The sequence below is a fragment of the Schistocerca americana genome, chromosome 3, assembly GCF_021461395.2.
Source record: "Schistocerca americana isolate TAMUIC-IGC-003095 chromosome 3, iqSchAmer2.1, whole genome shotgun sequence".
Lineage (NCBI taxonomy): Eukaryota > Metazoa > Arthropoda > Insecta > Orthoptera > Acrididae > Schistocerca > Schistocerca americana.
Genome location: NC_060121.1, coordinates 337,676,311 through 337,688,355, shown reverse-complemented (window position 1 = coordinate 337,688,355; position 12,045 = coordinate 337,676,311). Strand labels below are relative to the sequence as shown.

The window sequence follows — 12,045 nt, the reverse complement described above, 5'->3', positions numbered from 1 at the left end:
GTGCAGTGGGTTCGTTCAAGGTTCCATGACAGCCGAGAAGTATCTTGCACTGGTTGCAGACCACGTACACTTCTTCATGATTATAATGTTTCTCGACGGCGGTGGCATTTTTCAGCACAATAATACGCCATGTCACAAGGCCAGTAGAATTATGGAGTTGTACGAGGACCACAGTGGCGAGTTCCAATAGATGTGCTGTGCCTCCTCCCATCCCCTAACGCTCCTGTTCTGAATCCTACCGAACACATCTGGAATGAGATTGGACACAGTGTCCGAGCTCATCTCTCACCTTCCCCGGAAGATACGGCAATTAGGTGACTTGTATGTGCAGATGTGGTTAGAACTCCCTCCAGCAATCTACCAAGGCGTAATTGCTTCCGTGCCGCGACGCGTCGCCGCCGTTATCCGTACCAAAGGTGGACATACCGACTATTAGGTAGGTGGTCATAACGTTGCGGCTGATCAGAATATAAATTTAATGCTCACCAAATAGATTTGTATGTACTATTCGTTACTAATAAAATACGTGTGTACGATAGTAGTATTGAAACTCTTAAGTCGTGTTTCTGAGGTCTTTACTGTGTCGCAGGGGTCAGTAATGAATATTTCTCTCACTAAAACGCTTCCTCGCTTATCTATTAACAGAGGCTCGTATTCACTACCGTACACAGGGGGTTATGGGGGCAAGGTTAGATCATTTTCCACTTCCTTTCTACGACCTGTCTTGAAGTACCGTACATTCGTTCACGTATCAGGGTGAAACGTTTCAGGAATGACCGTTCAGTATTATGTTGTTGTGTTGTTATGTGTTGACGTGAAATGAAAAAGTACGGTAAAGTGGGCAAGTGGATTCCAGTACGTACCGTACTCTCGAATCGCATGTTGATACCTCCATCCTATATACTTTATGAATGAAAACATAAAACAGTAGTCTAATATCCTACAATATATATTATTTATTTCATACACTTGTTTACAGCTGTTACACACGAAAGGCGGCAATGTGACAGAGGAGACAATGACAGTGGGATGCTTGCGTATCAATGGAAGAAGAAGGAAACAGTGGAAGAGAGAGAAATATATACAGTTGCAGTGAGAGGGACGTGTTTAGAATGCAGAATAAACCACAAAGAGAGACGTGGTAAAGAGATTTTGAATGTTCTGTTTTAAAAGAATATTTTTAGTGTGGAAGGTGAAATGATTATTGACGCAAATGGTTCCCTACTTTTCTGTCAAAGTCTTTTAAAGAGGAACATATTCACGATTTTTTCGCTAATTACGAGCATTTACTCCTGGTTCCCTTCATTTCCCTGCTATAGAAGGGTCTGTTGCTTACACACTGAAGAGACAAAGAAACAGGTACACCTGCCTAATATCGTGTAGGGCCACCGCGAGCACGCAGAAATGCCGAGGCACGACATGACATGGACTCGACTAATGTCTGAAGCAGTGCTTGAGGGAACTGGTACCATGAATACTTAGGGCTGTCCATAAATCCGTAAGAGGACGAAGGGCACGAGATCTCTTGTCAACAACTTGTTGCTAGGCATCTCATATATGCTCCATAATGCTCATATCTGGGAAATCTAGTGGCCAGGGGAAGTGTTAAACTCAGACGAGTGTTCCCGGAACCACTCTGTAGCAATTCTGACCGTGTGGGGTGTGGCACTGCCCTGCTGGAATTTCCCAAGTCCGTCGGAATCAACGATGGACATGAATGCATGCTAATGGTCAAACAGGATGCTTACGTACGTGCCACCTGTCAGAGTCGTGTCTAGATGTCATGGGTCCCATATCACTCCAACTGCACACGCTCCACACCATTACAGAGCCTCCACCAGCTTGAACTGTCCCCTGCCGACATGCAGGGTCCATGGATTCATGAGGTCGTCTGCATACCCGTACTCGTCCTTCCGCTCGACACAATTTGAAACGAGACTCGTCTGAGCAGGCAACGTGTTTCCAGTCATCAACTGTCCTATGTAGGTCTTGACGAGTCCAGGCGAAGTGTGAAGCTTTGTGTCGTGCAGTCATCAAGAGTACACGAGTGGGCCTTCGGCACCAAAAGTCCATATCGATGCTGTTTCGTTGAATGGTTCGCGGACACTTGTCGATGGTCCTGCATTGAAATCTGCAGCAATTTGCGGATTGGTTGCACTTCTGTCACGTTGAACGATTCTCTTCAGTCGCCATTGGTCCTGTTCTTGCAGGATCTTTTTCCGACCTCAGCGATGTCGGAGATTTGACGTTTTACCGGATTCCTGATATTCACGGTACACTCGTGGAATGGTCGTACGGGAAAATCTCTACTTCATCGCTAACTCGGAGGTGGTGTGTCCCATTGCTCGTGCGCCGACTATAACACCGCGTTCAACCTGCCACTGTAGCAGCGGTAATCGATTTAACAACTGCGCCAGACACTTGTAGTCTTACATAGACTTTCCCGACCGCAGCACCGTATTCTGCCTGTTTACCTATCTCTTTATTTGAATACGCATGCCTGTACCAGGCGTTTCAGGGCAGAAACGAATTCTGTAACTCAGAAAAGTTTTGAGAGTTTATTTATATACTTCGACACGTTCATATACTTTTGCATGTGAACAACAAATAACAACCTACGCATAAGGTAAGGTTAACACAAAATTGTATGCTTTACATTTTTTTCTGCGTAATTTGCTCATCGATCGTAACTCATAGAAAACGAATGGTATATGACGTAATCTTAAAAGTGTGAAGCAGTTATTAGGAATATTTTACTGAATTTACAGTATTTACAATTTTAAATAATTTTTGGTAGTCATTTTAAGTTCTTTTCAAACTTGTAAAGATTCTTCTCAGTCCATTTTCTGTCACTGCAGTGCCACTTTTGGCTTATTTGTATAGTCGTGAATTGCCCATTATACCGAGAAAGCGCATCATAGAGTTCTGATCGTGAAAAAAATACTAACTAAAAGCGTAGTTTGGTGACCACAGAACCTTTGCGATGTCCCTAGAACCCTTTCCATGTCTTTACTACTCCATTTAAGTCTCACTCCGGATATTCCGTGCATATTTTACGTGAATATATCGCACGTGATGACCTTGAACCTCTGAATCTCGGTAATGGATAATGATATCAAAAAAATTTTCCAATTTCCCCAAGAATGTCATCTTAAGAACGTATGGTAAAAACTTCGAATAAATGCGATAAATAAAAATTACAGCAATGAACATCCCCACAAAACCATCGTTTTTCGTGTGTATTTTAGTAATGGATAAGGTTATCAAAACAGGGAACATGGCGTTTGTAGATAAATGTTTAAGGTATGTACAGTTACCACTTGAGCCTTTTGCTATTTTCAGTTATCTAGATAATTGCCGCCCACGGTATAAATGTTGCTAAAAACTGATTTTGCGATTTTCTGCCTAAGTAACTTAACTTTGGAAGTCTGGATCGCGGTAACATAGTTTCGAAGTTCCCCGAAGATATCACGTTAAGAAGTTCAGATAATAAATTTGACGATCTGCCATAAGCAAAAATTATGGAAGGTGCCATACGAAGAACAGGTACTTTTCGTAACTAAAGATCATAGTTTTCATGGGTTTGGCACGAACCATCCGTGCACAAATGGTGCTTTTCTAAGCCGCCTAAACTCCACCATAGACCACACCTAATGCAAAAGAAGCAAGCGATTTTCGCAATTTTCCTGGGCTGGAGGAAGTGTGTATATTTAAATTTTGATCCAGTACAATCGTGCATGGATCATTCTGCACCGATTACGTGTTTTTAATACTGTGAAAAAAATTGTAAAAAATTACAGTATAATCAACACTAGTGGCTTATCTGTTACTTTTCCACTGTGGCGCCCCTTTGCTTACACATTTTAAGTCTTATTATTTCTGACAGCAGCTTTATTTCCAACGTTAACTTTCTCTACATCGGAGCACAGACTTGGATTGCATGAAGAACCATTCCGGCATTTGCCTTACGAGATTTAGGGAAATAATGGAAAGCCCAAATCTGAATGGCCGGCGGGCATTTGAACAGTACTCCTCCCAAATGTGAGTCCAGTGTGCTACAGCTGAGGTAGTGCCGACGATTAGGAGGTAAGATTCAGTTTGCCACTCTTGATCCACATTACGTCTACGTTTCTGACCTACGATGGATTTGGAAACCAAATTCTAAGATCATTCAATGAATATAGGCACTATGGATGAGCAACTGCGTGTATAAGAACTCGTTTCTGGGGTACAAGCCAACAATTAACAAATATGGTGTTCGAAAGGCGAACATTTGACGGTATATTTGAAAAAATGGGTCAAATAGCTTTGAGCACTATGGAACGTAACATCTGAGGTCATCAGTCCTCTAGACTTAGAACTACGTAAACCTAACTAACCTAAAGACATCACACTCATCCATGTCCAAGGCAGAATTCGAACCTGCGACCGTAGCAGTCGCGTTGTTCTGGACTGAAGCGTCTAGAACCGCTCGACCACAGCAGCCGGTTGACTTTCAGGAGAGAGACTCGGTGTAAGTAGCGTAAACAGCGTCATAGGTTGAGTGGTCATCGTAAATGCCACGGCGATGCCACGTACGGCTGTAAGACGGTATTGTCAGCACCTGGCCGAGTTTAGAAGGGGCCTCATTGTGGGCTTCCAATGTGGCAGTCCGATCGAATCGTTCAATACACAGAATTCTGGGACTCGTGAAAGTGGCTCTTTGTCGGACTACATGGGAACGTGAGAGTAGGGATATCTGTCATTAGGGTTCAGGTCTAGCACTTCTGATCACGAGGGAGGACCACAGTATTGAGCAACAATCATATCGTAACTTTTCACATCTACTCACGGCATCCAAGAATAAGCAATGGACTCCGTGGAACGTTCTTTGACACCATGCACCAATGGTCGGGGTTAGCAGTAGATAAAGTAGGGAATTGCCGCCTCTTGCATAGACTGCACTAACACCAGACAAAAAAGGATGCATTTGGGGGGAGCTGTGACCAGGAAGCGAGCAGTGTTGGCGAATACTGACGCACCGCGTTCAGTGGTGACTAGTGCTTCTGCGCTACCACGAATAACCATCGTCGACAAGGTTTCTTCAGTTCACGATTGGTAGTCAGTGACGGAACTCTCACGGCAGAAACCGAAAATCCTGCGTCTTCGGGTGCTACCTCTCGTGCGACAGTGTCGTGATGCCATGTTTCAAGAGGATAAAACTCGTCCATACATGGCACATGCCTAAGTGAGCTGTCAGTCTAAAGTTGAGGTGTCCCAATGCCAGTAGGCAGTTTATCAATGACCAGTTCTGACAGTCGTAGTCAGCTTGCTTCAGGAGAGATTACACAATATTTAAATTTCCCTTCCCAATCGAATCACTCCATGTATCCGGGCTATAGGAGACAAAAGGCCATACTGACAATTGGATTCATACTGCCCACCTCTTCGTAAATTTGACTCGATTTTCTAACGTCTGAAGTAACATCAAATAGATTAAGGAGAGCCAAACCTACGTTTAGAGCATGTGTAGATAAAGAGAAAGCTTTTAAAAAATTGACTGGAATATTCTCTTTCAAATTCCAGGGGTGAGAACAGGGAGAAAAAGACTGTTTACAATTTCTACAGAAACCAGATGGCACTTAAAAGTCAACGGGCACGAAAGGGAAGCAGTGGTTCAGAAGGCAGTCAAATTTATAGCCTGCTCCCGGTGTTGTTCAGTTTGTATAGTGAGCAAGCAGTAAAGCAAACAAAAGGACCTTTTAGATTAGGAATTAAAATCCAGGAAGAAGATTTGCAAATGTCATTGTAATTCTGTCAGAGACAGCAAAGGACTTAGAAGAGCAGTTGAACGGAATGGACAGTGTCTCGAAAGGAGGATATAAGATGAACATCAGCAAAAGCAAAAAGAGGATAATGGAATGTACTCGAACTAAATCTGGTGACGTTGAGGGAATTAGATTAGGCAACGCAGCACTTACAGTAGTGGATGTGTTTTGCTATTTGGGAAGCAAAACAACTGATGATGGTCGAAATAGAGAGGACATAAAATGTAGACTGGCAATGACAAGAAACACGTTTCTGGCAAAGAGAAATTTGTTAACATCGAGTATAGATTTAAGAGTCAGGAAGTCTTTTCTGAAAGTATTTGTATGGAGTGTTGCCATGAGTGGAAGTGAAACACGGACGATAAACAGACAAGAAAAGAATAGAAATTTATGAAATGTGGTGCTACGAAGAATGCTGAAGATTAGATGGGTAGATCGCTTAACAAATGAGGAAGTACTGAGTGGAATTAGGGAGAAGAGAAATTTCTGGCACAACCTGACTAGAAGAATGCATCGGTTGGTAGGACACATTCTGAGGGAAACCCCATGGAATCACCAATTTGGTATTGGAGGGAAGCGTGGGGGGTAAAAATCGTAGAGGGAGACCAAGAGATGAATACAGTAAGAAGATTAAGAAGGATGTAGGTTGCAGTAGTTACTGTGAGGTGAAGAGCGCTGCACAGCATAGAGTAGCATGGAAAGCTACATCATGCCAGTCTTGGGACTGCAGAACACAACAACTCTCTCGGCCTGTGAAGTGCCGTATGGCTTCATTCTCCCCTTCTGCGTGCTTCACTCTTTTGTTTGTTATTGTAACTTGTGGAATAGTGTTTGCAGTGCCGAACTTATTTCATGAAATCACAAGATGGACACAAAACAAGATGTGGATGCCTTAGAAATTTGTGTCGTCGCGAAACAAGTGATCCTCAAACCTAATCCAACACAAAGATGATATCAAGGCATTGCTGGTGCGCAAGTGGCAGATACAAACGCATATGCTGTTACACGCTTGAAACATACAGCAGCAGAGGCAACATTTAGACCAACGAATGTTACAGTAAACCAGGGGAGGTGTTATTTATCCCGACAGTATATATTCCGTTCTCGGGTATACTCGTCCTACGTATTTTTCGTGATTAATGTACTATACGTGTTACGGAAACCGCTGGTAATGTTAAGCGCTTTAGAGAACGGTGCCTGATAGAGATAGGCGGAAAGTTATTGGTTTTCTACCGACCACTGCAAAGTGTGCTAAAAATCGGTACGGAGTGTGATACGCACGACCAGAGTGGCGAGGAAGACTAGGAAACGATGAAGAGTACCATCGGCGATATAAAGCACGAGAAAATTCGTGAGGCCGTTCTCGAAAAAGAGTTACGTGCAGAGAATACAAATAACCTCCAAAGCATGTTGCCATTAGACGGTGAAATGTGTTTGATCAGAGAGCTTGAGAGGCAAGGCTAAAGATGCACATTGTAAACAGCAAACATCGCCAATGAGTGTGGTACTTTTCTCTTCGCTTCTTGTTCTTCCAGTGTACTTAAAGATAATCACAACGAAAAGTATGGGACCATCACTCTCACTTGTCCTTCCGGTGCCAACTCACATGCCGACATATTCAAAACTCCAATCAAATGGTTCAAATGGCTCTGAGCACTGTGGGACTTAACATCTATGGTCATCAGTCCCCTAGAACTTAGAACTACTTAAACCTAACTAACCTAAGGACAGCACACAACACCCAGTCATCACGAGGCAGAGAAAATCCCTGACCCCGCCGGGAATCGAACCCGGAAACCCGGGCGTGGGAAACGAGAACGCTACCGCACGACCACGAGATGCGGACAAAACTCCAATCACACACGAGTGGTGGTTCATATATTGTTTCGATTATATTAGTAGGAAGACGCGAACTCTGGCACAGAAATGCTTTAAATTTATGTAATAATTGAAGTCGTCCACAGTAACTAGGTAGTACGTTATTAATTGATCTTAAAATTATGCAATGTTTCAAATTAATAGTGTTTAAATTGCCAGTAGTAGTATTCTAGGTACACTACTTTATGAGGGTAAAAGAAATATTAGGAACTGCATAAAATATTCAGGTACCTCTTAAGAAACTTTATAGCGAACTCTTCAGAGTTCGCTCGCCAAGAGGGGGCGCTTTCGCAGAATATATCACAAGGTTGTTTTTCGTAGGAGCTCCTCGACCCTCGTGCAAGCAACTGAGACGGTTACCGCAGTCACCTGTCTGTTGTCCTTCTGTTTCTTTCGTTAATTCTAGTAAAGTTAAGATACATTACCGTACGGATCATTAGGTCTCCTAGTTGACTGAGTTTTAGCGCCGCGTTCCGACACTCCAGTGTAACACATTAAATGGTATCTTCAAGAATGAATAAAATAAGAGAACCATAGGGGCAGAAATAATAATAATAGAATATGTCCTTACGGTACACTTGGGTACTAGTCCCGTATTCATCTAGCCCGATATAGGAACCTTTCTAGCAAATAGCAGCGCTTTCATTTTCAATTGTAAAATAATCATACTACATTTTATAACGAATCCATTGTACCCTGATATCGTTGGGGGATACACCACTGCTGAAATTTAGTGTCATTCGGCACTTACATAGCAATATGTTCGGACAAGTGCGATTTTCAACTTCTGTGGCAATCACCAAACTACAAAAGTAAGCGTAAAGAACTCATGTATCAGTTAAATATTTGCCATTTATATTGTGCCTGTTCCAGATGATTTTAACTGAATCTTAAGTGCTTAAAACATGTTTTGAACAACCCGCATATCTGAGAGCGTGATCGTGCAGGGAAAGAAGGAGTTAGACGATCGTAAAAAATCATCCTATGTATGAACAAAAAACATAAAAATTACACAGAATACAGTTAGGGCTATTCGAAAGCACACGTCTTTGCACATATATGAAATCATAATCTGTTGCTGGGAAATGCATAATTTATACAGTACTTTCCACCCTGTGCATGGTAACAAGCTAGCTTCTTTTTTCTCTTGCGTACGTTCACCAGAGACAGTGACGTTTCTTTATCACGCCTGTCCCGCTTTTCGATGACGGACCTCCTGTACTCATGCAGTATGCGAGGAGGGGATCAGCGATGACACACTGTAATTTTAAACCTCCAAAACGCTCTTAATCACGCTTATGAAAGCAGTCATAGGTCAGTGCAGTAGGTTGGTAGAGATCGCCTCGATACGAAAAATGGGGCATTTTGTGCACCATTTCATAACCACATAGTGTTAGTATTCCACAATAATAGTAATGTTATAGGACACTGTAAACCGTCTTCTTGGTCTGAACGCCATCCTCAGACAGACCTAAGAGACTGTCCACACAAATTCAGCGAGAGTTCATAGCTGTATAAAAGTTGCTGATGTTTGTATTTTGGGCATAAGACCATGGTCCAAGGCATAGTCCGTACGTAACATTTCGTCTTCCGATGCTGAAAATACCTACCTTTTCTACCGAGAAAGCACTTAAAGACTCGAAGAAGCTCAGCAGGCTAAACGCTCTATATGTATTCAATAATGGATCATGCACTAGGAACGGGAAATCACCAAATTCGTTTCTCTGACACTGCGGTTTTACCAAGATCTAATAATTACTACGATGGGATGTACGGAGAACCCATAGAAATTCGAAAGTACGAAGAAAATTTTAACAGGACAGAAGGAGGACTGAAATTAGACAAGTTGTGGACCATAGTACTAAATGAAACAAGCAGTGCCAGCTCTTCCCCACTACAAGCCCCACTAACATAGGTCGACGTGACTCTGCAATCTTAGGCAGTGCATTTGACAAAACCACGAAGTCGAACTCGTCTGCCACATTGAATAGTCCTTAAGGGACATGATAGTAATAATGTCAAGTGATATTCCTGTTTATAGATTCCTATGTAATAATAACTAATGTTACTCAAGTTAAATTGTTTGCAAAATTACGGCAATTAAAACTAAATTAAACTAAACTCCTCCTGAACAGGCCATGAAGGCCCAACGGTACCGACCGGCCGCCGTGTCATCTTCAGGCCATAGGCGTCACTGGCTGCGGATATGGAGCGGCATGTAGTCAGCACACCGCTCTCCCGGGCGTATGTCAGTTTCCGAGACCGGAGCCGCTACTTCTCTATCAAGTAGCTCCTCGGTTTGCCTCACAAACACACAACAGCGCTCGGCAGACCGGATGGTCGCCCATCCAAGTGCTAGCCCAGCCCGACAGCGCTTAACTTCGGTGATCTGACGGGAACCGGTATTACCACTGCGGCAAGGCTGTTGGCCGAAATTGCGGCAACTATATCGAGTAAACAGTAAAAATCTGTTTTTTTTTTAACTTTTACTAATAAAAAAAGCAAAATCCTCGGAAAATTAACATCTGTAAATCCCCTACGTGATGTTAACCTTTGTTCTACGAAACTGTAATTATTTTACCGAGAAACAAACGATATTAGATTGTACCTTTTTCCCTTTCTGGAAACAGCACGTTACCGATGTATGTGTCTTCATTCTATCGTTTTTGGCAGTAATAATTCGACCATTGTGTTTCAAATTTGATTTTAATTTGTGAAATGATCAACTTCACAGTTTTCCTGTTTTAATTACAGTGTTAGTAATCTCTTCTGTTTTGGATTAAGTTGCTTGGTGACACAACGACCTAGCGCCATAAGCATTATATCGTTAGTTAAAAAGGCGTATTATATAGGAATTATCCGAAAGGGATGGGAACCGATAGATGTAGCATACATGTACAGACAAAATATTGGGTGATCAAAAAGTCAGTATAAATTTGAAAACTGAAGAAATCACGGAATAAAGTCGATAGAGAGGTACAAATTGACACACATGCTTGGAATGACATGGGGTTTTTTAAAAACAAAAAAAAATACAAAAGTTCAAAAATGTCTGACAGACGGCGCTTCATCTGATCACAATAGCAATAATTAGCATAACAAAGTAAGACAAAGCAAAGATGAAGTTCTTTACAGGAGATGCTCAATATGTCCACCATCATTCCTCAACAATAGCTGTAGTCGAGGAATAATGTTGTGAACAGCACTGTAAAGCATGTCCGGAGTTATGGTGAGGTATTGGCGTCGGATGTTGTCTTTCAGCATCCCTAGAGATGTCGGTCGATCACGATACACTTGCGACTTCAGGTAACCCCAAAGGCAATAATCGCACGGACTGAGGTCTGGGGACCAGGGAGGCCAAGCATGACGAAAGTGGCGGCTGAGCACACGATCATCACCAAACAACGCGCGCAAGAGATCTTTCACGCGTCTAGCAATATGTGGTGGAGGGCCATCCTGCATAAACATCGTACGTTACAGCAGGTGTTTATCACCCAGTCTGGGGATGATGCGATTCTGTACCACATCGGCGTACGTCTCACCTGTCACGGTAGCAGTTACTGACGTTTTGCTGTCCAGCGCCATCTGTCGGAAATTTTGTGGATTTTTCTTTGATTCTAATAAAACCCCATGTCATTCCAAGCATGTGTGTCAATTTTTACCCCTTTATCTACATTATTCCATGGTTTATTAAGTTTTCAAATTTATACTGACTTTTTGATCACCCGGTACAGTAATAATTTCAGAAAATTTTTACGATTTCTTCAAGAGAAAGAGAGAAAAGAGCTTCACAAATTGAACAAGTGTATAACGGTAGGCCACTTCTGGGACTTATGCAAGCAGTTATTCGGCTTGGCATTGACTGATAGCGTTCTACGGTGTCATCCTGACGGATATCGTGCCAAGTTATGTCCGACTGACGCGTTAGGTCGTCAAAATCCAGAGGTGATTGGAGGGCACTGCCTGTAATTTCCAAAACATTCTCAAATGGGGAGAGAGCCGGAGACCTTGCTGACCAAGGTAGGGTTTGACAGGCACTAAGACAGTCAATAGAAACTGTCGTAATGTGCGAGTGGGCATTGTCTTGCTGAAATGTAAGCCCAGGATGGCTTGCCAGGAATGACAACACGAGAACTAAAATATAGCCGACCTGCCACTGTTCTGAAAAAATGCTGCGACTGACAACTAAAGAGGCCCTGCTATGAAATGAAGTGGCACCGCGGATCATCAATCATAGCTGTCGGGTCGTATAGCGGGCAACAGTCAGGTTGGATCCCACCGCAGTCTGGGTCGTCTTCAGACACGCCTTCCGCCTGGAATCTCACTGACGGAAGTAGAATTGTCTTCAGTGATGAGTCCC

General features: G+C 42.7%; 1 pseudogene; it reads right to left on the bottom strand.

Annotated features, from left to right (window-relative positions):
* Window positions 1-9,997: 9,997 nt before the first annotated feature.
* LOC124608148 lies at window positions 9,998-10,115 on the bottom strand (annotated as a pseudogene).
* Window positions 10,116-12,045: the final 1,930 nt, after the last annotated feature.